The sequence below is a fragment of the Eptatretus burgeri genome, chromosome 13 (assembly GCF_056783735.1).
Source record: "Eptatretus burgeri isolate ZD-2024b chromosome 13, Ebu_testis_v1, whole genome shotgun sequence".
Taxonomy (NCBI): Eukaryota; Metazoa; Chordata; class Myxini; order Myxiniformes; family Myxinidae; genus Eptatretus; species Eptatretus burgeri.
The window spans coordinates 40696113-40718612 of NC_140973.1; the positions used below are offsets into that span (position 1 = coordinate 40696113).

A 22500-nucleotide genomic window follows, 5' to 3' on the forward strand; every position below is an offset into this window, starting at 1 on the left:
TTTCGGAAGAGTTGAAGAGTTGGGCAGTTGGAGGGAGTCGAGCAGTTGGACGGAGTTGAGGAGTGGGAAGAGTTGGGCAGTTGCAGGCAGTTGGACGGAGTTGAGAAGAGTGGAGAGCTGGGAGAGTTGGAGAGTTGTGGCGGCGGCGAAGGCAGTCGAGAGGGCGCTCGTGTCAGAGTCGGGGAGCTGCGGAGAGGGGACGCCGGTAACGCGACCGAGGTCGCGGTGGAGTCGCTCGTCGCGGGACCCAAGCCAGCGAGATATCCTCATTCCCCCGAGCATCAACAACCCCCTCCTGTTTCCCCCCGCGCTGAGATAGTGTGAGAAGGGGGCCCCGTTCCCACCCCATTCCAGGCAGTGCCAGCGAGGCCCGCGGAGTCGGGGCGCCGCCGCCATCTTGCGGCTCATCACGAGATGGGTAGGCTCGACGCGGTCTCGGCCCCAGGCCCGTCTGCCCCCTTGTAGTTGAGGGTGGTCCCTTTTTCTTTTGCTTTGAGTATATGTGTTGTCGGCGCCGTCTGTGAAGTAAAACTGTATAAGTGTTGCCGTGTGCTCGGTAGTCAGTAGTAGATCTGCATTGTTACATTTGCTTTTTGTGCAGAATTGTTGTGCTTCTTCTACTTTTACATTTGCTTTTGGTGTATAATTGTATATGTGTGCTTTCCGTTTGCCGCGGAATAAATGTGCTTTATGTTGAACTATTTCTCCCGTTTCGCTTCGTCTTTTCTTTTATTGAATCTCCATCTTACTTCACGTAAAGGGTTGGTCGTGGGCTAAATACGCCCGATAATCGAACCGTCGAGGTTGACGATAACACCGCTCGGTTATCCCGATAGTACGGAATGGGTCGCTTAAAGTGGCCCGTGTCCGAAGTCGACCTGCGGCGAGGTGCGATCGCCCGGTCTACCCTCCGTGTGGGTACTTAGGAAGGTCGAGTTTGGCGAACAACCCTATCCCACGCGGGGGGCCGATTGGCACGATCGTGGTGAGGCCGAAAGGCCCACCCGTGACTAGTTCCCGGCGTTAGTCCGAGAGGGTCACGACGGGATTGTCCGTCCGGTGGGCGACGTGCCGCGATTCGAGTTACGTGGCCGCTCGCACGCCGGCGGGCGCGAATCCGCAACACTGGTGTCAGGAGTGGGATACAAACCCATCCCCCTCCTCGCGGTACTGGTGTCGGAGAACGGGAAAACGGGCTCTCCTGTCTCCAGCTAAATTCACGGGAATCGGTCCAGGGGTGAGAGGAGCGACCCCCGATTCCCTCCAAATTACGAGCGATTCAAATTAACCTTATACGAGAAATAAGATGGCATCTCAAGGCGAGCGGGAGCCGGGGGTATTAGGTATGTGTCGTCATGTAGGATCCATGGCCCAGGTCGGTTCTTTTTATAATTATAACCCCACCACTAACTGTGGTCAGTGGGAGCGGCTTGAGCATGAACTTTGCTGGCAAACGGAGTCGCACAATGGCAGCGCGATCGCACCTCAGCGCAGCATGGAGCGGGCTGATATTAATGGCACAGCACGAGGCGTGAGCTCCCAGTCACCGGTTCAAGGCACGTGGTCACGGCATGTGCCATGGCAGGCGTGGCAGGATGACTATGCGAGCATTGGCAGGCTTCAGCCACAATTGGGGGATGTCTTGGAAAAGGTGAAGCGTTATGAAGAATATATCGAGGAGGTGCAACGTGGAGTGGACGAGTCACAACGGCACACAGACGCGCTTCAGAAAAATTACGTGTACGGGGGGGACACAGCGATTGGACGATTTACTGGAACGAATTCGGTGGCAAAAACATGACTTGGCCAATAGAGTCGACAAATTATGTGGGAAAAAGAATTTGGTAGTGTTTTATACCCGTCAGTTGGAATATGCGAAGAGCAAACTGAACAAAAGAATAGAGGAACAGCAGATTGGTATCTCCCAGGAAAGGAAACAATGGGAGGAAGAATGGAAAACCGAGCTTGAAAAGAAACAAAAGGAGCACGACTTGGAAGTAAAACAATTAATGGAAAAATTATTGGAGGAAGCAAGGCGGTTCAAAGAACTAGAGGCGAGAGTGAGGGAAATACAGTTGGAAGAGAAAAAAATGTGAACACGATGGGGAGTTGGAACAATTGAAGGAAGAGATAAGAACAGGCAATCAGGAAAGAGAAAGCCTGGAATGGAAGATAAAAAGAGGAGAGAGACAGCTCGAGGAAAGGGCGGAGGAATTGCTGGAAAAGTCAGAACAGTTCGAAAAACTGCAGGGAGAATTGAGGGAGGAAGGAGAAAGGAAAACAAAGCTCGAAAAGGAAAAACGCAAACAAGATGGGGAATTGGAACTACTGAAGCGAGAGGTAAGGGCAAGCCAGTTTAAAAGAGAAATCCTGGAAGGGGAGATAAGAATGGGAAAGGAATGGCAGAAAAAACTAAATGAATACAGTAAAAAAAGGGACGAATTGAGGAGGGAAGCGGTGGAAAGAAGAGATGAAATGAGTGAAGAAGCATGCAAATTGAGGGAGGAATTACAAACAAAAACTTCTGAGATACTGAAACACGAAAACAAAGAAAGAGGATTACAATACGAACTGAGGATGTTAAAAGAGGAAAGGAAGAGAACAGAGAATGAAACGTTAAGGAACCACACTGAGCAGATTGAACAATTAGAAGCCAAAGCAAAGTCGGAGTGTGCGGAGATGAGAAAGGAATTGGAAAAGAAAGCTTCTGAGTTACAGAAACACCAAAACAAAGAGAGGGAATTGCAAAACGAGTTGAGGATGGTGAGAGAAGAAAGAACGACAACAGAGAATGAAACGTGAAGGAACCACACTGTACAGATCGAACAGCTGGAAGCGAAGTTCAGATTAAAGAATGAGGAACAAGAAAGAGTACTGAAAGAACAAGGAATGAGACAGGAGAAGGAAATCAGCCAACTGAAGGAAACCACGAGATTGCAGAATGAGATGCAAGAAAGAGTAATGAAGGAAGAACAAATAAGACAGGAGAAGGAAGTCAGCCAACTGAAAGAAATAACGAGATTGCAGAATGAGGAACAAGGAAGACAGTGGAATAGGAAATACAAAGAACAAGGAATGAGACAGGAGAAAGAAATCCGTCAATTGAAGGAAACGATGAGATTGCAGAACGAGCAACAAGAGAGACAGTGGAATAAAAAACTGAAAGAGTATGAATTTGAAACTGAACAACAAAAGGAAAAAAAATAGGTTGGAATACGAGGAGAAGTTGAAGGAGCAAGGAATGAAGCAGGAAGGAGAAATCAGGAGATTGAAGGACACAAGGAGATTGGAGAGGGAAGAACGAGAGGAACAATGGAATAGAAAACAAAAAGAACATGAATCTGAGGTTGACCAATTCAAAGAAAAGCTGAGGCTGGAGTACGAGGAGATAGACAAAGAACAGCGAATGAAACACAAAATGGAGATGAACCAAATGAAGAAAACCATGAAACTGGATAAGGAAAGACAGGAGAGGAAACAAGGAAGAGTAATGAGACAGCAGCGAATGAAACACAAAATGGAGATTAACCAAATGAAGAAAACCATGAAACTGGATAAGGAAAGACAAGAGAGGAAACGAGGAAGAGTAATTAGACAGCAGCAAATGAAACACAAAAAGGAGATTAACCAAATGAAGAAAACCATGAAACTGGAGAAGGAAGGACAGGAGAGGAAATGATGAAGAGTAGTGAGAGAACAGCGAATGAAACACAGGAAGGAAATGAGTCAATTGAAAGAAACAATGAGATTGGAAAACAAAGAGCAGGAGGAACAGTGGGAGAGAAAACAACAACTATATGAGTGTGAAATTGAACAACTAAAACGGAGAGCGAGATTGGAGTCAACGGCGATTGAGGAGCTCCGGAGGGAGAACGAACAGCTAATGGGGCTCAGAGAGAAAGAACGACTCAGATGGGAAGTAAAAAGGAACCAGGAAGAGACAGAAATAAGGAACAAGGAGAGAAAATGTATAGAGACACGGGAGACAAGAGACGAGGTGAAAGTAATTTGGAGGGAGAGAAAAGAACAATTAAGACGGAAAGCAAGGAGGAGGTACGCAGAGATCGTGAAAGAACAAGGAGTGAAACAGAGGGAAGGACGGGAGTGACTTCAGGAGAAAGCAAGGTTGACCTACATAAAGATAAGGGAAAGACGCCAGAAAGAAGCAGAGACCAATAGACACGAGGGGACAACAGAAACGAATAAATGTTCAGAGACACGGGAGATGGGAACGATAGAGGGAAGACTACACAATGAAGACGGGGTAAGTGACGCACACACACACACACGGAGGTAGTGGAGGATAATGGGGGTGAGCTTGCGGACTGGGTAGAGACCCGGTGCGAGCAGCTGGATGGCCTCCTCCAGGAACGAGGGGAGGGAGTATTCCCCCTTGAGGCAAGTCACGACCAGGTGGGTTCGGTCGTGCTTTGCGAGGTCGAGGGGAGGAGTGCTGTGGACAGGTGCACGGAGAGCTTGGGGGTATAGAGGCCCCGGAGACCCTTGTGGGGACACGAATCCCCAGTGTGGTTGTCCCGGTGTGTGTGGTGTCGAGGTGTGTGTTCACGAGTGTGGCGAAATGCGTGCTGCAACGCACGCATAGCGCGGGTCCAAGGGCGTGTGTGAGAGCGACCAGGTGGGTGACAAAGACCCCGTGTGTGGAAGAGACCCCGTGTGTGAGTGGTGTGGTGGTAAGTGTGCAGAAGGGCGTGCTTCTCAGCACGCCGTGTGTGGATGAGGCACCGCGGATGAGTTTCCCCGCGTGTGTGAGTGAGGCACGGTGTATGAGTGAGGCACCGCGGATGAGTGCCCCCGCGTGTGTGAGTAGTATGTTTGTGTGAGGGAAATGGCACGAGTGAGTGAAAGGCCGCGAGTGAGTGGAGCCACGTGTGCAAGGGAAATGGCATGCGTGAGTGAGCGGCCGAGTGTGAGAGAGACAGCGTGTGCAAGGTCGTTGTGTGTAAAGGAGATGTCGGTCGGCATGTGTGAACATGCAGCCGCGTCTCCCGGTGTGAGTTCAATGGTGAGGTGTGTTAGCGTCGTAACACGCGGGAGTGCGTGTGTGGAATGGAGACGGAGACTGCGACAGAGGAAAGAAAGCCGAGTAGCGGCTGAAGTTGTTTCGGGGACCGTGCCGGGTTCACCCAGCAGCGAGCGCGCGGTCCGTGCTGTGCAACGCACGAGGCCCCCACGTGCTCGCTTGCGGGGGTGAAGTCCCGGTCCGGAAACGCACGCGGTGGATTTGCCGATCCCGCGGACGGACAAAGTTTAGGCAGGATTACGGATTTGGACCGGACGGGTTCTCCACGCGATCGTGTGTGTTAAGCTCCAACGGGCAAAGCACATGTGTTCGCGTGGGGAACCCCTCGAGACGTGGGGCTTGTGTTTTTTTTATGCGCACGGTGACGTCATGGCTGCACGCGGGGTTGGAATCCGGCAGGAGGGGTATCCCTGCCGGATGGTACCGTCCAAGGAGGGACGAGGTACACGTGCAGCTGCATGACGTCACGGGCAGGTGCAAAGTGCGCGAGCTGTGAGTTGCCGCGCTGGTGCTGCGCAATTAGAAGAAAAAAAAAAAAAGAACAGCAAGCCTCACTTTCAGGTGCACAGGATTCCTGGGCAAGGGGTGGAAGACCCCCTTGACCAGGGCACAGGATGGAAACTAGTTAGGGGGAAGGGTTAGCTTAGTTAGACCGACTTCATGGGGCAGGGGTAAGTCCTCATGGAGTCCATGGAATGGATTAGTTAGAGGGATTTAGTCAGATTTAGGTTGGGAAAGTTATTTTAGAGATTTGGAGACAGTGACAGCCTTTGGATGTGTAGAGTTGACGTAGTTTAGCTACGTAGTGTTAAAAGGAACGTGCTACTATTTTAAGGGACGACGTGGGAGCATGAGTTAGTTCGGGGATGAAGTTGGAAGGATGGCAGAGTTCAGTGGTGTGTGTGTTGAAGAGTTGTGAGGTGAGTACATGATGAGTGAGTGAGGCCAAGCGGGTCTGTGTGAGTGGAGCGAATGGGGAATGCATGGTGCGATGAGTGATTGGGGGGAGGAGTGACTCCCACCCAAGGGACCCCGGGGTCAGTGTAGACTGAGTTGGGGGGTTAGTCAAATTGAAAAATGGAGGTTGTTTTGTTGTTGGTGGGAAAGTAGGCTCGAAACCCATTTGGAGGGGTGCAGGAGCCCTGTTGACGGGCTGGGAGCGTGGCTGCGAAAAGTGAGTATCGCTGAGTGGGTACCCCGGGCACCAGGCTAGTCGGCCGTGGTAGGCCAAGGGCCCATGGGGGGCCGGGATAGCGTAGTGGGCACGGGTGCGCCTGCTTGGTGCGGGGGCCCGGGGCGCCATTAGCCGCGTGGGCAGTGTTGTGGGCACGGGTGACCCTCGGAAAGGGGGCCGGGAAGCCAGCCTGCCACGTGTGCGTTTCAGGGGAGGTGCCATGGGGCGCACTCCCCGGCGTTTAGGGAGCTGGTAGGCTCGGAGGCAGTGTAGTGCCCGGGGGTGCCATAGCGGGAGATTCGGCAGAGGGTCGTGCCTGCCAAGGGGAGCCACGCGTCCCAGCCATGAGACCGTGTGAGGGCACCGAGAGAAAATTGGGGGGCGAGGCCCGAAATTGTGAGGACACCAACATAGGCGACGGGAATCTGGGTTGTTAGAACCAATAGTTTAAGCGAGAGGCGCTTGTTGAAAGCCCCGGGGTAGTTTAACAGTTAAATAGATAGGGTAGAATAGGAAGTGTACCCCTCCGCACCATCCATCCCCTCGCTCTCGTTGTGGGCCGCTGGATCCACTTTGTGTTATAGATCGCTGAAGTCTGGGGAGGCCATCCTGAGGCTTAGATTGGGCCTCGACATAGGACTCTAGCTCTCCCTTGTTCCCCTCCGGGAAGGGAACGTAGGGGTTGGGAGTAGGCTAGGTGACAGGATAGGTTAGCCGAACAAGGACAGTACAGGGGGTTAGGGGACGATTTATAGTGGGGAAGTAAAAATAAAAAAAATAAGTTGGGGCTAAATTGGGGTTTGACAAATTAAGGGAGTGGGTATAGACAGTGACAGTCAAAGGCAATAGGTTGGGAGGGAGACCGTAGAGTAGGTTCGAGCCCGCCTTCCGAGTGGCCAGCACCACCGCACTCCCTCCACGAACCTCCACTGAACGGCGAAGGCTGGCCAGCTTCATCGGCAGCTGTTGTTTTGCTGCAAGGCCTGTGCTGCTGGATCGGCTGCAGCTGCTGTGCTGCAAGGCCTGTGCCGGCCGGATCGTCTGCAGCTGTTTTCTGCAAGGCCTGTGCCGGCCAGTTCGTCTGCCGGCTGTGTTTGCCTGCTGCGGCCTTCTTCTGCGGGCTGTGTTTGCCTGATCACCTTTGCCATGCCATGCCCACTGCCCCTGTTCACCAGCCCCGTTCAATTTTTGCTTTGCCCCCCCCCCTGTTCATTGCCATGTGCGCCAGGATCAGAAAGCAACAGTTTGCAAGCTGCGAGAACTGCCCTGTTGGCAGCTACAACATGGGCCTGCAGTGGCTGCCCGTGCACCATGTTTGTGTCCATCCATCCATCCGTTGTGTTCATTGCGTGTGCCACTTGAGCTGGCACGGAGACTGCGTTTGTGCAGCCCATGCACCGTTGTGGTTCACTGCGTTCAGTTCAAAAGGGAAGGCCTTGGACTGCGTGTGAGCAGCCAGCCACGTTCCCTGTCACCTGCATTGTTTGAGCCAGGGACTGCATGCGAGCAGCCTGGCTCCCTGCTAACTGCTTTCTTTTTGCAGAGTCCATTGATCCTGGGCCATGGTTTAGTGTAAAATTTGTAAGTTAAGGTTAAGATGTACTGTAAATATTAGTGCGCCCCCGGCATGTCTGTCTTAGCGCCGGCAATTTTATTTAAGTCGTCCGTGTGAGTGAGTTTGTTTAGGTAGTTACTCAGCCCTCAGGTTATTTATTTTGGGGACACGAATACCATGAATGTCGCACTCAGGGATCCGTAGGTAAAATGTACTAGGGGAGAACTACACATGATGGCGCACGAAAATTTGACGACTCGGGACGAGTCTGTAAAAAGGGGAGGGGGTCGTGTTGTGGTTGACGAAATTCGCAAACCACCATTCAGGTCCCGTAGGTGAGATATCTCTGTTAGTATATGTGTAGTTAGGCCCAAACCCGTTGTTTAGAGGGAATAAATGTTATTCATTCGGGTTGCGACCCTTTTAGATAGCCGTTTTTCTTTTACTATCTTTATTTTGGACCAGCCGCCATTACTACCACCACAACCACCACCAACCACGTCTCAACAGCCATCACACAACAACCACCAACCGCAACGCCGCTTCACAACAACAACAACGCCAACAGCCACGACCCTTGCCGTCACATCTCGCTCTCGCAACCATCGCATCACCGCTATTCCCGCGCCGCTTGTGGGCACCGATCCTGGACTCGTACAGGGCGCGCACCGAGCAGCGGGTGCAAAAACACCAGCCTTTCCGAGAAATCGGATCAAGAACGATTCACTCCCACTTCTGTTCCGTCCTATCAGCGAGCGTGGGGCGATTTGGCCCCGCCTCCAGGTGCGTCGGAGTATAATCGCTATATGCAGATTCGCGGATCAAGAATCATTCACGCCCACTTTTCCTCTCTCCAATGGGGAGCCAGCCAGAGGTGAAGGGTCGAAGGTGAAGGAGCGAAGCCCCGGGGGCTATAAAGGGCCGCGTTCGCTCGCCGAAAAGGCAGTTGAGTGCTTCGGAAGAGTTGAAGAGTTGGGCAGTTGGAGGGAGTCGAGCAGTTGGACGGAGTTGAGGAGTGGGAAGAGTTGGGCAGTTGCAGGCAGTTGGAGAGAGTTGAGAAGAGGGGAGAGCTGGGAGAGTTGGAGAGTTGTGGCGGCGGCGAAGGCAGTCGAGAGGGTGCTCGTGTCAGAGTCGGGGAGCTGCGGAGAGGGGAGGCCGGTAACGCGACCGAGGTCGCGGTGGAGTCGCTCGTCGCGGGACCCAAGCCAGCGAGATATCCTCATTCCCCCGAGCATCAACAACCCCCTCCTGTTTCCCCCCGTGCTGAGATAGTGTGAGAAGGGGGCCCCGTTCCCACCCCATTCCAGGCAGTGCCAGCGAGGCCCGCGGAGTCGGGGCGCAACCGCCATCATCACCAGACGGGTAGGCTCGACGCGGTCTCCGCCCCAGGCCTGTCTGCCCCCTTGTAGTTGAGGGTGGTCCCTTTTTCTTTTGCTTTGAGTATATGTGTTGTCGGCGCCGTCTGTGAAGTAAAACTGTATAAGTGTTGCCGTGTGCTCGGTAGTCGGTAGTAGATCTGCATTGTTACATTTGCTTTTTGTGCAGAATTGTTGTGCTTCTTCTACTTTTACATTTGCTTTTGGTGTATAATTGTATATGTGTGCTTTCCGTTTGCCGCGGAATAAATGTGCTTTATGTTGAACTATTTCTCCCGTTTCGCTTCGTCTTTTCTTTTATTGAATCTCCATCTTACTTCACGTAAAGGGTTGGTCGTGGGCTAAATACGCCCGATAATTAATCGAACCGTCGAGGTTGACGATAACATTGCTCGGTTATCCCGATAGTACGGAACGGGTCGCTTAAAGTAGCCCGTGTCCGAAGTCGACCTGCGGCGAGGTGCGACCGCCCGGTCTACCCTCCGTGTGGGGACTTAGGTAGGTCGAATTTGGCGAGCAACCCTATCCCACGCGGGGGGCCGATTGGCACGATCGTGGTGAGGCCGAAAGGCCCACCCGTGACTAGTTCCCGGCGTTAGTCCGAGAGGGTCATGACGGGATTGTCCGTCTGGTGGGCGACGTGCCGCGATTCGAGTTACGTGGCCGCTCGCACGCCGGCGGGCGCGAATCCGCAACAATATATATATATATATATATATATATATATATATATATATATATATATATATATATATATATATATATATATATATATATATATATATATATATATATATATATATATATATATATATATATATATATATATATATATATATATATATATATATATATATATATATATATATATATATATATATATATATATATATATATATATATATATATATATATATATATATATATATATATATATATATATATATATATGTGTATATATATATATATATATATATATATATATATATATATATATATATATATATATATATATATATATATATATATATATATATATATATATATATATATATATATATATATATATATATATATATATATATATATATATATATATATATATATATATATATATATATATATATATATATATATATATATATATATATATATATATATATATATATATATATATATATATATATATATATATATATATATATATATATATATATATATATATATATATATATATATATATATATATATATATATATATATATATATATATATATATATATATATATATATATATATATATATATATATATATATATATATATATATATATATATATATATATATATATATGTGTATATATATATATATATATATATATATATATATATATATATATATATATATATATATATGTGTATATATATATATATATATATATATATATATATATATATATATATATATATATATATATATATATGTATATGTATATATATATATATATATATATGTATATATATATATATATATATATATATATATATATATATATATATATATATATATATATATATATATATATATATATATATATATATATATATATATATATATATATATATATGTATATATATATATATATATATATATATATATGTATATATATATATATATATATATATATGTATATATATATATATATATATATGTGTATATATATATATATATATATATATATATGTGTATATATATATATATATATATATGTGTATATATATATATATATATATATATATATATATGTGTATATATATATATATATATATATATGTGTATATATATATATATATATATATATATGTGTATATATATATATATATATATATATATATATATATATATATATATATATATATATATATATATATATATATATATATATATATATATATATATATATATATATATATATATATATATATATATATATATATATATATATATATATATATATATATATATATATATATATATATATATATATATATATATATATATATATATATATGTGTATATATATATATATATATGTATATATGTGTATATATATATATATATATATATATATATATATATATATATATGATACATATATATGTATCACATACCGTTAGTCAGGCACGGTGTGAGAGTAGTGAGGCACGCGTGAGTGAACGGCCGTGTGCAAGGTCGCTGTGTGCAAGGGAGACCGTGTGTGTGAGAGAGCGGTATGTGAGGGAGATGTCGGTTGGCATGCGGGAGCACGCAGCCGCATCTCCCGGTGTGAATGTGATGGTGTGGACTGTGTGCGTCGTAACACGCAGGTGTGCGTGGGTGGAATGGAGACGACGACGGCGACAGAGGAGAGAAAGCCGAGTAGCGGCTGCAGTTGTTTCGAGGACCGTGCCGGGTTCACCCAGCAGTGAGCACGCGGTTCGTGCTGTGCAACGCACGAGACCACCACGTGCTCGCTTGCGAGAGTGAAGTCCCGGTCCGGAAACGCACGCGGTGGATTTGCCGATCCCGCGGACGGACAAAGTTAGGCAGGTAAATGGATTTGGACCGGACGGGTTCTCCACGCGATCGTGTGTGTTAAGCTCCAACGGGCAAAGCACATGTGTTCGCGTGGGGAACCCCTCGAGACGTGTGGCTTGTGTTTTTTTTTTATGCGCACGGTGACGTCATGGCTGCACGTGGGGTTGGAATCCGGCAGGAGGGGTATCTCTGCCTGATGGTCCCGTCCAAGGAGGGACGAGGAACACGTGCAGCTGCATGACGTCACGGGCAGGTGCAAAGTGCGCGAGCTCTGAGTTGCCGCGCAGGTGCTGGGCATGAAAAAAAAAAAAGGGAAAAACAAGCCTCACTTTCGGGTGTACAGGATTCCTGGGCAAGGGGTGAAAGACCCCCTTACCCTGGGCACAGGATGGAAACTAGTTAGGGGGAAGGGTTAGCTTAGTTAGACCGACTTCATGGGGCAGGGGTAAGTCCTCATGGAGTCCGTGGAATGGATTAGTTAGAGGGATTGTAGTCAGATTTAGGTTGGGAAAATGGAGTATGGGATTATTTTGGAGACAGTGACTGACAGTGAGTGTGTAGAGGGGACGTAGTTTAGCTACGTAGTGTTAAAAGGAACGTGCTATAGTTTAAGGGACGACGTGGGAGCACGAGTTAGTTAGGGGAGGTAGTTTGAAGGATGGCAGAGTTCAGCGGCGTGTGTGTTGAAGAGTTGTGAGGTGAGTACATGATGAGTGAGTGAGGCCAGCGGGTCTGTGTGAATGGAGCGAATGGGGAATGCATGGTGCGATGAGTGATTGGGGGGAGGAGTGACTCCAGCCCAAGGGACCCCCGGGGTCATTGTAGAGTGAGTTAGGGGGTTAGTTAAATTACAAATTGGAGGTCGTTTTGTTGTTGGTGGGGAAGTAGGCTCGAAACCCGTTTGGAGGGGTGCAGGAGCCCTGTTGACGGGCTGGGAGCGTGGCTGCGAAAAGTGAGTATCGCTGAGTGGGTACCCCGGGCACCAGGCTAGTCGGCCGCGGTAGGCCAAGGGCCCATGGGGGGCCGGGATAGAGTAGTGGGCACGGGTGCGCCTGCTTGGTGCGGGGGCCCGGGGCGCCATTAGCCGCGTGGGCAGTGTTGTGGGCACGGGTGACCCTCGGAAAGGGGCCCGGGAGGCCGGCCTGCCACGTGTGCGTTTCAGGGGAGGTGCCATGGGGGGCACTCCCCGGTGTTAGGGAGCTGGTACGCTCGGAGGCAGTGTAGTGCCCGGGGGTGCCATAGCGGGAGATTCGGCAGATGGTCGTGCCTGCCAAAGGGAGCCACGTGTCCCAGCCAGGAGACCGTGTGAGGGCACGGAGCGAAAATTGGGGGGTGAGGCCCGAAATTGTGAGGACACCAACACAGGCGACGGGAATCTGGGTTGTTAGAACCAATAGTTTAAGCGAGAGGCGCTTGTTGAAAGCCCCGGGGTAGTTTAACAGTTAAATGGATAGGGTAGACTAGGAAGTGTACCCCTCCGCACCATCCATCCCCTCGCTGACATTGTGGGCCGCTGGACCCACTTGGTGTTAAGATCGCCGAACTCTGGGGAGGCCATCCTGAGGCTTCGTTGGGCCTCGACACAGGACGTTAGCTCTCCCTTATTCCCCTCCGGGAAGGGAACGTAGGGGTTGGGAGTAGGCTAGGTGACAGGATAGGTTAGCCGAACAAGGACGATAAAGGGGGTTAGGGGACGATTTATAGTGGGGGAGTAAAAATGAAAACAACAAAAAAATAAGTTGGGGCTAAATTGGGGTTTGACAAATTAAGGGAGTGGGTATGTACAGTGACAGGCAAAGGCGATAGGTTGGGAGGGAGACAGGTAGGTAGGTCCGAGCCCGCCTTCCAAGTGGCCAGCACCACAGCACTCCCTCCACCAACCTCCATTGAACGGCAAAGGCTGGCCAACTTCATCGGCTGGCCGTGTTTTGCTTCAAGGCCTGTGCCGGCCACTTCGTCTGCAGCTGCTGTACTTCAAGGCCTGTGCCGGCCAGTTCATCTGCGGGCTGTGTTTGCCTGCAGCGGCCTTCTTCTGCGGGCTGTGTTTGCCTGCTCACCTTTGCCATGCCATGCCCACTGCCCACGTTCACCAGCCCCGTTCAATTTTTGCTTTGCCCCCCCCCTGTTCATTTCCATGTGCGCCAGGATCCGCAAGGCAACAGTTTGCAAGCTGCAAGAACTGCCCTGTTGGCAGCTACAACACGGGCCTGCAGTGGCGGCCCGTGCACCGTGTTTGTGTCCATGCATCCATTCGTTGTGCTCATTGCGTGTGCCACTTGAGCTGGCACGGAGACTGCGTTTGTGCAGCCCATGCACCGTTGTGGTTCACTGCATTCAGTTCAAACCGTTCATGCATCCATTCGTTGTGCTCATTGCGTGTGCCACTTGAGCTGGCACGGAGACTGCGTTGTGCAGCCCAAGCACCGTTGTGGTTCACTGAGTTCAGTTCAAAAGGGAAGGCCTTGGACTGCGTGTGAGCAGCCAGCCACGTTCCCTGTCACCTGCATTGTTTGAGCCAGAGACTGCATGTGGGCAGCCTGGCTCCCTGCTAACTGCTTTCTTTTTGCAGAGTCAATGATCCTGGGCCATGGTTTAGTGTAAAATTTGTAAGTTAAGGTTAAGATGTACTGTACATATGAGTGCGCCCCCGGCATGTATGTCTTAGCGCCGGCAATTTTATTTAAGTCGTCCGTGTGAGTTTGTTTAGATAGTTACGCAGCCCTCAGGTTATTTATTTTGGGGACACGAATACCATGAATGTCGCACTCAGGGATCCGTAGGTAAAGTGTACTAGGGGAAAACTACACATGATGGCACACGAAAATTTGACGACTCGGGACGAGTCTGTAAAAAGGGAAGGGGGTAGTGTTCTGGTTACCAGATTCGCAAACCACCATTCAGGTCCCTTAGGTGAGGTATCTCGGTAAGTGCATGTGTAGTTAGGCCCAAACCCGTTGTTTAGTGGGAATACATGTCATTTATACGTGCTGCGACTCTTCAGGATAGCCGTTTTTCTTTTACTATCTTTATTTTGGACCAACCGCCATGATCACAACCACAACATCAACCACCAACCACAACGCCGCTTCACCACAACCGCCACGACCTTCACGTCACACCTCGCAACCGTAGCATCGCCACCGTTCTTGCCCCGCTGTGGGTACCGGTGTTGGATTCGTGCAGGGCGCACGTTGAACAGCGTGTACAAAATCACGGATTTTGTGCTTCAAAAACGGATCAAAAACGACACACGCCCACTTTTTGCCGTCCAATCGGTGAGCGAGGGGCGAATTGGCCCCGCCCCCAGGGCGATCGATATATGCAAATTTGTGGATCAAAAAGCCTTCACGCCCACTTTTTCTCGGGCCAATGGGGAGCGAGGTGAAAGGTCAAAGGGAGGGGGTCAAAGGCGAAGTTCCGGGGGGATAAAAGGACGGTGTTCGTCAGTCAGCAGAAAGGAAAACGAGAACGAGAACGAAGAAAACGAAAAGGAGAACGAGAACGAAAAGGAGAACGAGAACGAAAAGGAGAAGGAAAACGAGAACGAAAAGGAGAACGAGAACGAGAAGGAGTCGGAACGGAGAGAACGAGAAGGAGTCGGAACGGAGAGAACGAGAAGGAGTCGGAACGGAGAGAACGAGAAGGAGTCGGAACGGAGGGGACGAGTGTGGAAGTCTGGAGCCCGAAGCCTGCAGTGGCTGGAGAAGCTGAAGAGAGTCGGACGAGGGGGTGCTCGCGTCGGTGCCAGGAGCTGCACGCCCGAGGGAGGCCGGCAGCGCGACCTGGCCGAGGTGGAGACGCACACCAGGGATAATAAAGCTCCTCTATACCCCGAGCATCAGCAACCCCCTCCTGTTTCCCCCCGCGCTGAGATAGTGCGACCAAGGGGGCCCCGTTCCCACCCCCTACGAGACACCGTCCACGAGGCCCGCGGGTTGCGGGGCCATCGCCGCTCCGCGTCTCATCACCAGACGGGTAGGCGCGACCTGGTCTCGGCCTCAGGCCCGCCTCATTCTTGAGGTATTTCTTTTCCTTGGTTTTGAGTATGTGTTGTCGGCGCCGTCTATGAAGTAGAATTGTATAAGTGTTGCCGTGTGCTCGGTAGTCGGTATTAGCTCTGCACTGTGTTTTCACTTTTATATTTGCTTTTTGTGTAAATGGAAGTGTGTTTTCTTTTTTTTGTGTGCATTTGGTGGAATTGTATTTGTGTGCTTCCCGTGTGCCGCGAATAAATGTGCTTTATTGTTGAACTGTTCTCCCGCTTCGCTTCGTCATTTCTCCCATTGAATCCTCATCTTGCTTCACGTAAAGGGTTGGTAGTGGGCTGAGTACGCCCGATAATTAATCGAACCGTCGAGGTCGACGATAACACCGCTCGGTTATTCTGATAGTACGGAACGGGTCGCTTAAGTGGCCCGTGTCCGAAGTCGACCTGCGGCGAGGTGCGATCGCCCGGTCTACCCTCCGCGTGGGTACTTAGGTAGGTCGAATTTGGCGAGCAACCCTATCCCACGCGGGGGCTGATTGGCTCGATCGCGGTGAGACCAAAAGGCCCACCCGTGACTGGTTCCCAGCGTTAGTCCGAGAGGGTCACGACTGGATTGTCCGTCCGGTGGGCGACGTGCCGCGATTCGAGTTACGTGGCCGTTCGCACGCCGGCGGGCGCGAATCCGCAACACTGGTGTCAGGTCGTGCGATACAAATTCATCGCCCTCCTCGCGGCACTGGTAACGGAGAACGGGACAACGGGCTCTCCTGTCTCCAATTAAATTCACGGGAATCGGTCCAGGGGTGAGAGAAGCGACCCCCGATTCCCTCCAAATTACGAGCGAGCTAAATTAACCCTTCACGAGAAGCAAGATGGCGTCTCAAGGCGAGCGGGAGCCGGGGGTATTAGAAATGTATATGTGTAATAATGTAGAGTCCATGGTCCAGGATGGAATCCCCGTGCAGGAAATGTTGATTGTGCAGGAACACGGACTCGCCCAACTGAACCCAGGGCCCGAGGTGGGTGCGGCAGCGGCCGCGGTGTATGACACCTCCCCCCCCTCTCCACCAAGACCCTTCCCCAACCCCTGCCGAAACGGTTCACTCAAGCGCACCCGACGTGGCCCAGCTATGCGCCATGCTGGCGGCAATGACAAATGAAATAAAAAACGAAATGAAAGACATGAACAAGCAAATGAATGAAGTGAAAACGACGATGGATGCGAATACACAACAAATAAACGAAAAGATGGATACAAAAATGAACGGAATGGAAACAAACATGAAAGAAGAAATGAAAAAGCTGCGGGGTGGGACGCAGAACGTGGGCCGGGCCTGCGGGCGGGCATGGGGGCCGTGACCGGGGAGATAAAAATGGCGACTCCACGTGTGGGAGCAAACGAGCTGGGTGGGGGTGCGGCGGCTGAAGGGCCCGCGGTGGAGGCGGGTGAAAAAATAATTCGTGGAACGTGTTGGGCGAGGGTCGTGACGATGACCGAAAGGGAAAAATTAAATGGGGAGACCAAAACGTGTGAGACGAGACACGAGGTGACGACAACAGAAATAATAGTTGAGACAAGGGAGGTAAAGGGTGAAGAGTTGGCAGAGACACGGGAGATGGGAACGATAGAGGGAAGACTTCACGATGAAGACGGGGTAAGTGACGCGCACGCACACACGGAGGTAGTGGAGGACAATGGGGTTGAGCTCGCGGAGCGTGTTGGGACCCGGTGCGAGCACCTGGATGGCCTCCTCCAGGAACGAGGGGAGGGAGTATGCCCCCTTGAGGCGAGTCACGACCAGGTGAGTTCGGTCGTGCTTTGCGAGGTTGAGGGGACGAGTGCTGTGGACGGGTGCACGGAGAGCTTGGGGGGTGTAGAGGCCCCGGAGACCCTTGTGGGGACACAAATCCCCAGTGTGGTTGTCCCTGTGTGTGTGGTGCAAGGTGTGAGTGCGGCACCGTGTGTGGAAGCGACCCCGTGTGTGAGTGGTGTGGTGGCGATGGTGCCAGAGTGCGTGCTTCCCAGCACGCCGGGTGTGGATGGGGCACCGTGTGTGAGTGAGGCCGTGTGTGTGAGTGAAACGGCCAGTATGAGTGAGGCACCACGTGTGAGTGGTGTGGTGGCGATGGTGCCGGAGTACGTGCTTCCCAGCACGCTGTGTGTGGGTGAGGCACCGCGGGTGAGTTCCCCCGTATGTGTGAGTGAGGCACGGAGTATGGATGAGACACCGCGGTTGAGTGCCCCCGCGTGTGTGGATGAGGCACCGTGTGTGAGTGAGGCCGTGTGTGTGAGTGAAACGGCCAGTATGAGTGAGGCACCACGTGTGAGTGGTGTGGTGGCGATGGTGCCGGAGTACGTGCTTCCCAGCACGCCGTGTGTGGATGAGGCACGGAGTGTGAGTGAGGCACCGCGGGTTAGTGCCCCCGCGTGTGTGGGTGAGGCACCGTGTGTGGAAGAGACCGCGTGTGTGAGTGTCGCCGTGTGTATGAGTGAGGTACCGCGGGTGAGTGCCCCCGCGTGTGTGGATGAGGCACGGTGTGAGAGTAGTGAGGCACGCGTGAGTGAACGGCCGTGTGCAAGGTCGCTGTGTGCAAGGGAGACCGTGTGTGTGAGAGCGGTATGTGAGGGAGATGTCGGTCGGCATGCGGGAGCACGCAGCCGCATCTCCCGGTGTGAATGTGATGGTGTGGACTGTGTGCGTCGTAACACGCAGGTGTGCGTGGGTGGAATGGAGACGACGACGGCGACAGAGGAGAGAAAGCCGAGTCGCGGCTGTAGTTGTTTCGAGGACCGTGCCGGGTTCACCCAGCAGTGAGCACGCGGTTCGTGCTGTGCAACGCACGAGACCACCACGTGCTCGCTTGCGAGAGTGAAGTCCCGGTCCGGAAACGCACGCGGTGGATTTGCCGATCCCGCGGACGGACAAAGTTAGGCAGGTAAATGGATTTGGACCGGACGGGTTCTCCACGCGATCGTGTGTGTTAAGCCCCAACGGGCAAAGCACATGTGTTCGCGTGGGGAACCCCTCGAGACGTGTGGCTTGTGTTTTTTTTTTATGCGCACGGTGACGTCATGGCTGCACGTGGGGTTGGAATCCGGCAGGAGGGGTATCTCTGCCTGATGGTCCCGTCCAAGGAGGGACGAGGAACACGTGCAGCTGCATGACGTCACGGGCAGGTGCAAAGTGCGCGAGCTCTGAGTTGCCGCGCAGGTGCTGGGCATGAAAAAAAAAAAAGGGAAAAACAAGCCTCACTTTCGGGTGTACAGGATTCCTGGGCAAGGGGTGAAAGACCCCCTTACCCTGGGCACAGGATGGAAACTAGTTAGGGGGAAGGGTTAGCTTAGTTAGACCGACTTCATGGGGCAGGGGTAAGTCCTCATGGAGTCCGTGGAATGGATTAGTTAGAGGGATTGTAGTCAGATTTAGGTTGGGAAAATGGAGTATGGGATTATTTTGGAGACAGTGACTGACAGTGAGTGTGTAGAGGGGACGTAGTTTAGCTACGTAGTGTTAAAAGGAACGTGCTATAGTTTAAGGGACGACGTGGGAGCACGAGTTAGTTAGGGGAGGTAGTTAGAAGGATGGCAGAGTTCAGCGGCGTGTGTGTTGAAGAGTTGTGAGGTGAGTACATGATGAGTGAGTGAGGCCAGCGGGTCTGTGTGAATGGAGCGAATGGGGAATGCATGGTGCGATGAGTGATTGGGGGGAGGAGTGACTCCAGCCCAAGGGACCCCCGGGGTCATTGTAGAGTGAGTTAGGGGGTTAGTTAAATTACAAATTGGAGGTCGTTTTGTTGTTGGTGGGGAAGTAGGCTCGAAACCCGTTTGGAGGGGTGCAGGAGCCCTGTTGACGGGCTGGGAGCGTGGCTGCGAAAAGTGAGTATTGCTGAGTGGGTACCCCGGGCACCAGGCTAGTCGGCCGCGGTAGGCCAAGGGCCCATGGGGGGCCGGGATAGAGTAGTGGGCACGGGTGCGCCTGCTTGGTGCGGGGGCCCGGGTCGCCATTAGCCGCGTGGGCAGTGTTGTGGGCACGGGTGACCCTCGGAAAGGGGCCCGGGAGGCCGGCCTGCCACGTGTGCGTTTCAGGGGAGGTGCCATGGGGGGCACTCCCCGGTGTTAGGGAGCTGGTAGGCTCGGAGGCAGTGTAGTGCCCGGGGGTGCCATAGCGGGAGATTCGGCAGATGGTCGTGCCTGCCAAAGGGAGCCACGTGTCCCAGCCAGGAGACCGTGTGAGGGCACGGAGCGAAAATTGGGGGGTGAGGCCCGAAATTGTGAGGACACCAACACAGGCGACGGGAATCTGGGTTGTTAGAACCAATAGTTTAAGCGAGAGGCGCTTGTTGAAAGCCCCGGGGTAGTTTAACAGTTAAATGGATGGGTAGACTAGGAAGTGTACCCCTCCGCACCATCCATCCCCTCGCTGACATTGTGGGCCGCTGGACCCACTTGGTGTTAAGATCGCCGAACTCTGGGGAGGCCATCCTGAGGCTTCGTTGGGCCTCGACACAGGACGTTAGCTCTCCCTTATTCCCCTCCGGGAAGGGAACGTAGGGGTTGGGAGTAGGCTAGGTGACAGGATAGGTTAGCCGAACAAGGACGATAAAGGGGGTTAGGGGACGATTTATAGTGGGGGAGTAAAAATGAAAACAACAAAAAAATAAGTTGGGGCTAAATTGGGGTTTGACAAATTAAGGGAGTGGGTATGTACAGTGACAGGCAAAGGCGATAGGTTGGGAGGGAGACAGGTAGGTAGGTCCGAGCCCGCCTTCCAAGTGGCCAGCACCACCGCACTCCCTCCACCAACCTCCATTGAACGGCAAAGGCTGGCCAACTTCATCGGCTGGCCGTGTTTTGCTTCAAGGCCTGTGCCGGCCACTTCGTCTGCAGCTGCTGTACTTCAAGGCCTGTGCCGGCCAGTTCATCTGCGGGCTGTGTTTGCCTGCAGCGGCCTTCTTCTGCGGGCTGTGTTTGCCTGCTCACCTTTGCCATGCCATGCCCACTGCCCACGTTCACCAGCCCCGTTCAATTTTTGCTTTGCCCCCCCCCTGTTCATTTCCATGTGCGCCAGGATCCGCAAGGCAACAGTTTGCAAGCTGCAAGAACTGCCCTGTTGGCAGCTACAACACGGGCCTGCAGTGGCGGCCCGTGCACCGTGTTTGTGTCCATGCATCCATTCGTTGTGCTCATTGCGTGTGCCACTTGAGCTGGCACGGAGACTGCGTTTGTGCAGCCCATGCACCGTTGTGGTTCACTGCATTCAGTTCAAACCGTTCATGCATCCATTCGTTGTGCTCATTGCGTGTGCCACTTGAGCTGGCACGGAGACTGCGTTGTGCAGCCCAAGCACCGTTGTGGTTCACTGAGTTCAGTTCAAAAGGGAAGGCCTTGGACTGCGTGTGAGCAGCCAGCCACGTTCCCTGTCACCTGCATTGTTTGAGCCAGAGACTGCATGTGGGCAGCCTGGCTCCCTGCTAACTGCTTTCTTTTTGCAGAGTCAATGATCCTGGGCCATGGTTTAGTGTAAAATTTGTAAGTTAAGGTTAAGATGTACTGTACATATGAGTGCGCCCCCGGCATGTATGTCTTAGCGCCGGCAATTTTATTTAAGTCGTCCGTGTGAGTGAGTTTGTTTAGATAGTTACGCAGCCCTCAGGTTATTTATTTTGGGGACACGAATACCATGAATGTCGCACTCAGGGATCCGTAGGTAAAGTGTACTAGGGGAAAACTACACATGATGGCACACGAAAATTTGACGACTCGGGACGAGTCTGTAAAAAGGGAAGGGGGTAGTGTTGTGGTTACCAGATTCGCAAACCACCATTCAGGTCCCTTAGGTGAGGTATCTCGGTAAGTGCATGTGTAGTTAGGCCCAAACCCGTTGTCTAGTGGGAATACATGTCATTTATACGTGCTGCGACTCTTCAGGATAGCCGTTTTTCTTTTACTATCTTTATTTTGGACCAACCGCCATGATCACAACCACAACATCAACCACCAACCACAACGCCGCTTCACCACAACCGCCACGACCTTCACGTCACACCTCGCAACCGTAGCATCGCCACCGTTCTTGCCCCGCTGTGGGTACCGGTGTTGGATTCGTGCAGGGCGCACGTTGAACAGCGTGTACAAAATCACGGATTTTGTGCTTCAAAAACGGATCAAAAACGACACACGCCCACTTTTTGCCGTCCAATCGGTGAGCGAGGGCGGGTGGCCCCGCCCCAGGGCGATCGATATATGCAAATTTGTGGATCAAAAAGCCTTCACGCCCACTTTTTCTCGGGCCAATGGGGAGCGAGGTGAAAGGTCAAAGGGAGGGGGTCAAAGGCGAAGTTCCGGGGGATAAAAGGACGGTGTTCGTCAGTCAGCAGAAAGGAAAACGAGAACGAGAACGAAGAAAACGAAAAGGAGAACGAGAACGAAAAGGAGAACGAGAACGAAAAGGAGAAGGAAAACGAGAACGAAAAGGAGAACGAGAACGAGAAGGAGTCGGAACGGAGAGAACGAGAAGGAGTCGGAACGGAGAGAACGAGAAGGAGTCGGAACGGAGAGAACGAGAAGGAGTCGGAACGGAGGGGACGAGTGTGGAAGTCTGGAGCCCGAAGCCTGCAGTGGCTGGAGAAGCTGAAGAGAGTCGGACGAGGGGGTGCTCGCGTCGGTGCCAGGAGCTGCACGCCCGAGGGAGGCCGGCAGCGCGACCTGGCCGAGGTGGAGACGCACACCAGGGATAATAAAGCTCCTCTATACCCCGAGCATCAGCAACCCCCTCCTGTTTCCCCCCG

At 51.1% G+C, this 22500-nt stretch overlaps 1 protein-coding gene across 2 annotated transcripts in view; it reads left to right on the forward strand.

Moving 5' to 3' along the window:
- Positions 1-22500, forward strand: part of LOC147014282 (SH3 and cysteine-rich domain-containing protein 3-like) — a 124687-nt gene that overhangs the window by 1287 nt on the left and 100900 nt on the right. The gene's annotated exons all lie outside the window — the stretch shown is intronic.